Source organism: Pongo pygmaeus, chromosome 8, assembly GCF_028885625.2.
Source record: "Pongo pygmaeus isolate AG05252 chromosome 8, NHGRI_mPonPyg2-v2.0_pri, whole genome shotgun sequence".
NCBI lineage: Eukaryota > Metazoa > Chordata > Mammalia > Primates > Hominidae > Pongo > Pongo pygmaeus.
In genome coordinates, this window is record NC_072381.2 from 38,834,339 (window position 1) to 38,840,482 (window position 6,144).

At 38.1% G+C, this 6,144-nt stretch overlaps 1 pseudogene; it reads right to left on the reverse strand.

The window, feature by feature from the left end:
- Positions 1 to 5,087: 5,087 nt before the first annotated feature.
- On the reverse strand, positions 5,088 to 5,755 carry LOC129006561 (cytochrome c oxidase subunit 2-like; annotated as a pseudogene).
- Between the last annotated feature and the right edge of the window lie 389 nt (positions 5,756 to 6,144).

A 6,144-nucleotide genomic window follows, 5' to 3' on the forward strand; every position in this document is an offset into this window, starting at 1 on the left:
GAATGAAATTCTGTTGTTTATAAGCTGCCCAGTCTGTGGCCTTTGCTATTACCACAGCAAACAGCAGCCTGAACTAACATGGAAGGCATATTTCCTTTTTATTCTATTCTGTTGGTCAGAAGTGAGTCACTAACCCCTTAGAGATATGAGTCTTTGCGGAGGCTGCTCACCACATAGGCTGAAATGAGGCAAATGGGTCAGACTCTAAATATATTGGAAAGGCATTGGAAGATGTAATATCAGAGGATGACAATATCTTAATTTCATCAAATTTTAATCTCTTACTGGTGCAAAATGGAAAATGAGGAACAAAGAAAAAGTGACTTTCTCAAGATCACACTGCTGAGCCTGTGCCTGCTCGAGTTGTATTCCATGTTATCTCCCACCCCTTCTGTAAATCTTTTACCTGGAAGTGTGTGCTTCATCTACATGGGACACCACCCTGTGAGTTTTATAAGTTTTATCTCATGCACACCTGAGGAGGTGATGAGTGCCCTAGGAAAGAGATATTTGTATCATCCCAATTTACATGTTGGGTAGGCCCCCAAACACACAGGAACTTGTCCACAAAGAAATGGTAAGAAAAAGATATCTGACTGTCTTTCTCCTCAGACCTGGGGCCTTGGCTACATTCAGGTCTTCACACGGGGATGAGGGGTTTGTGTTTGAATAATTTTCTACAGGTAAGAAATTGACCTGGTAGGGAGGGTGAGCAGTCAGCAGCCCAGTGAGGCCTTGAGTATATATTATGAAAGGAAGGAACCCAGGAGATAGATACTTGAAGAAGTATTCTTGCTGACAAACCTCAACAGAACATAGATCTCCGGTAATCAGGCACCTTCATTCTAGAGACAGTCCTGTATCCAACTCACTTTGTGGGAAACCCTCAAGAGACCAAGCCATTTTCCTGCATGTATCCCAACTTTCTGAAGTTCTTTCTTCAGGAATGCCCAATGTAAGAGACTTTTCCAATAATGCTGACATTGGCTTGTTTCTCATTGTGGTAAGGAAAATGAGTAAATGAGTAAATATTTGAAAAATGGATTAATGTTCAGATCTGAATTTATATATCATAATGAGAATTCTGTAATAGACCAAGTGTTAAATAGTGCTATTGGAATGAATATTATGGAGAAGTAGTCTAGTTTGAAGTTTCATGAGAGCTCTAGGGTTTGGATTGTTGTTCAGCATCAGTTTGAGATAATAGCTTCTTAATTTATACATATAAATATTGTTGGGGGAAGGAGACTGGTGATAAAAGTGCATGCAATGGCTATTTTTATGTAATATGGGTACGAGTTCTTTTTGTTAGGGTTGATGAAAGTAATAATAATTGGTGAGGCTAAGGAGATTAGGTTTATCATAGTAATGGAAAAATACATGATTATTACTTTTATTTGGAGTTGCACCAATATTTTTGGCTCCTAAGACCAATGGATGATCTTCATCCTCTAAAAGTTGAGAAAGTCATGTTGTTAGGCATAGGGGCATGAGTTAGCAGCTCTTGCGTACTTTCTCGGTAAATAAGAAGTTGTGGGCTTCTATTACTAGATTCACAATCTAATGTTTTGATTAAACTATATTTACAAGGGGTAAACTCTAAAATTATTTTAGGGTTCAGGGATAGTAGGAGGAAGGGTGAGAGGAGTATAAATATTAGTACATTTTCTCATGTAAAGGAAGGTTTAATGTTATTAGTATAATATGTAAGTGTTCCTCATTGTGTCATGACAAGTATGCAGAGGGAATAAAGGACTGTGATTAGTATATGAAGTCCTATAAATATAATAGTGATATTTGATCAGGAAAATGAAGCCATTGTTACAAGGAGTTCTCCTACTAGGTTAATAGTGGGGGGTAGGGCAAGGTTGGCGAGATTTGCTGTAAGTCATCAAAAGACTATTAGTGGAAGTAGAGCTTGAAGTCCTCAAGAGAGTAATATGATGTGGCTATGGATTCACTCATAGTTTGAATTTGCTAGGCAGAATAGTAAGGATGAAGTGAGTCCGTGAGCAATTATAAGGATGATTGCACCAGTTAAAGTTCAGGGAGTTTGAATGAGGATGGCTACGACAACGAGTGCTATATGGCTTACGGAGGAATATGCAATAAGGGATTTTAGATCCGTTTGTCATAGGCAGATGGAGCTTGTTATGATTATGCCCCACAGGGATAGTATTAGGAAAGGGTAGGCTATATACTCTGTTAGAGGGTTAAGGATAAAGGTGAGTCATATTATGCCATAGCCGCCTAGTTTTAGGAGCACTGCTGTGAGTACTATTGAGCCAGCAATAGGAGTTTCGACATGGGCTTTGGGGAGTCATGGGTGAAGTCCATATAGGGGTATTTTTACTCTGAAAGCCATTATGCATGCCAGATATATGAGATCCTTGGATCAAGAGGTTGGTAGTTCTTGAGTGGTGAGTGTTAGTGTAATTATGTTTAGTGAGCCTAGAGTATTTTGGGTATAAATGAGTATAAGTAGAGGGAGGGATCCTACTAGTGTGTAAAATAAGAAATATGTGCCTGCATTGAGGCGTTGCGGTTGGTTACCTCATAGGGTAATAATGATTAAGGTAGGGATAAGTGTAGTTTCAAAGAGGATATAAAATATAATTAGTTCTGTGACTGTGAAAGTTATAATTAGAGAAACTTGTAGAGAAATCAGTATAGAAGCATAGAGTTTTTTCCACAGGGGTAACACATTGGATAGGTGATACTGGCTTGCTATAATTATGAGGGGCAGGAGTCAGACTGTCAGTATTAAAAAGGGTGTTGTTAGCGGGTCAGAGGAGAAAGACACTGAAGAATTGGACAGATTATCATTGATTTGGCTAAAGAATAGCAGGGAGATGAAGCTGACAATTAGGCTATGTGTAGTTATATCGATTCAGATTATATGATTCTTAGTCATGTTATTGGTAGTAGTATGATTGTGGGAATAATTATTTTTAGCATCGAAGTAAATTTAGGTTATGTACATAGTCTAAGCCGTATGTGTTGGAGACTGAAACTAATAAAGCAAGGCCTACTGCCGAGGCAAATACTAATAGAGCAATGGGCATAATATTAGCTATTGGGGAGTATATATTTAAAGCTGTGAGGTTGTTTATAATGAATAATGATAATATTATTCCTTCTAGGCATAGCAGGGATGATATTAGCTGTGATTGATAGATTAATACTCCCAGAAGTGGTATGGTAAATGCTAATGCAATGTTTATGTAAATAGAGGGCATTTGGTGAATATGGATATCATAATCTAATGAGTCGAAATCATTTATTTTTGTTTAAACTACTTACCAATTTGGCTCAGTCTAGCCCCTTTTGAGCTCATTCATAAGTCAGGCCTAGGAATAAAATGATAACTAGTATAAGAGATGAGTTAATTATTAGTAATATGTTGGTTGTTTGAAGGGCTCATGGTAAGGGTAATAGTAAGGTGATTTCTAAGTCAAATAGAAGAAAGGTGATGGCAACCAGAAAGAATCCTATGGAGAAGGGAATGTGGTTGGAGGATAGTGGGTCAAATCCACATTCGTAGGGGTTAGATTTTTCTATGTAAGTATTAGGTTGTGGAAGTGAGAATGTCATGATTATTAGTAATAGGGCTAATAGGATATTGATTATTAGGGCTAGGGTTAGATTCATTACTCTTTTTTGAATGCTTTCAAAACTAACTGATTGGAAGTCAGTGGTACTGTCTATACTAAAAGAGTAAGATCCTCATCAGTAGATAGAGACATATGGAAATAGTCATACTACATCTACAAAGTGTCAGTATCAAGCGGCGGCTACAAAGCCAAAGTGGTGATTGGATGTAAACTGGTACATCAATTGGCAGAGAAGGCAGAGGGTGAGGAATGTTGATCCAATAATGACATGAAGTCTGTGAAAGCCTGTGGCTATAAAAAATGTTGAGCCATAAATTCCCATCAGAAATAGCAAAAGGGGCTTCAGAGTATTCTGAAACTTGTAGGAGGGTGAAGTAGATACCAAGTAAAATTGCAATAAGTAGTGCTTGAATTATATGTTTTTGATGATTTTCTATTAGGCTATGATGGGCCTAAGTAATTGAAACTCCTGATGCAAGCAATACAGATGTGTTCAGGAGTGGTACTTCCAGGGAGTTGAGGGAGGAAATGCCTGTTGGAGGTCAATGTCCTCCTAATTCTGGAGTAGGGGCTAAACTAGAGTGGTAGAATGCTCAAAAGAATCCAGCGAAGAAAAACACTTCTGAAATAATGAATAGGATTATTCCGTATCGGAGCCCTTTTTGGACGGTTATTTTGTGGTGACCTTGAAATGTAATCTCTTGGAAAATGTCATGTCATCATTGGTATATAGTCTGTGTGTTGGTTAGTAGGCCCAGGGTTAGTAGAGTAGTAAATTTCAAGTGAAATCATATAGCTTGGCCGGATGTTATTAGGAGGGCAGAGAGAGCTCCTGTTAATGGTCAAGGGCTGGGTTCAACTATGTGGTAGGTGTGTGTTTGGTAGGTCATTATGTATTGTCATGTAGGTAAAGGCTTACTAAAAGTGTGAAGACATAAGCTTGGATGAGGGCAACAGTAAACTCAAGGATGACTAGTGGAATTAGAATTATAAAAGTGATTGAAGCCATGGGAAGTTTAATGGTTGATAGTACTAGTGTGGCCCTTTCAATCAGGTGTATGAACAGGCTGTGATGTTGGCAGTTAGGCATACAGCTAGGGCTATTGGTTGAATAAATAGGCTAATGGTTTTGATGATTACTAGTATAGGCATAAGCAGTGTGGGTGTGCCTTGTGGTAAAAAGTGAGCTAGGGAGTTTTTAGTTTTAAAGCAGAAGCCTGTGATTACTGTACCTGTTCATAAGGGGACTGCTATGGCTAGGTTTATTGATAGTTGCATGGTTGGTGTAAATGAGTGGGGCAGGAGTCCGAGGTGGTTGGTTGAGGTAATAAAGAGAATGATATGATAATAATAAGTCATGTGGAAATATCTAGTTGAGGCATTCACTGTAGAGAGATATGATTTCTCTTAGTCTTTAACTTAAAATGTTAATGCTGGGATAGCTTTACAGTGATGTTATAGGGTGAATACAGGTCAAGTTTCAAAAATTTTTAGTGGAACTAGCTCTAGAACAATAGGTATAAAACTGTGATTAGACCCACAAATTTCTGAGCAATGCCTGTATTAGAGGCCTGGTCGTGTAGCGGTAAAGGTAAATTGGTTGAGGTGTAGAGACTGCATCTGTTTTTAAACCTAATGAGGGGATAGTTCATGAGTGCAGGACATCTTTGGATGAAATTAATATACAGATGGGAGTTTCTATTGGGAGAACTGTTTGGTTATCGACTTCAAAGAGTCGAAGTTCTCCCAGGCTTAAGTCTGTTGGTGGGAGTACATAAGAATCAAAGCTTAATTCATCATAATATGTATACTTGTAGTTTCAATACCATTGATGCCCACTTGTTTTAATGGTAAGAGGATTATTTATTTCATCTGTTATATATAGGACGCATAGAGACGGAAGGGCGATTAAGACTAGGATAATGGCAGGAAAGATGGTTCAGACGGTTTCTATTTCTTGGGCATCTATGGTGCTAGTACTAGTCAGTTTTGTTGTGAGTATCAGAGAGATGATATACAGAACTAAGAACTAAGGAACTAATTAGAAAAATAATTATAAGGGTGTAGTCATGGAAGGTGGGTAGTTCTTCTATAATAGGGGCTGTGGCACCTTGAAGGCCTAATTGAGCTGAGTGGACCATTAAGATATATAGGGCTTAACCTATAACTTAACTTTGATGAAGTTATGAAATAATTTTACTAATATCTTATTGAAAAAGTCATAGAGATTATGGGATTGGCTTGAAACCAGTTTTTGGGGGATTTGATTCCTTCCTTTTTTGTCTAGGTTATTATGTAGGCTGGTTCTTTGAATGTGTGATAGGGTGGGAAGCAGCCATATAGTCACTCTAGGTTGGTAAATCATTGTTCAATTATTAGAACTTTTTGTTTTGAAGTGAAGGCTTCTCAGGTCATGAAAATTATTAGTATTACTGCTGTCAGGGAGATAAATGAGCCTACGGATGAGATAATATTTCATGTAGTATATATGTTGGGGTAGTCGGTGTAGCATCGAGGCATGCCAGATAGG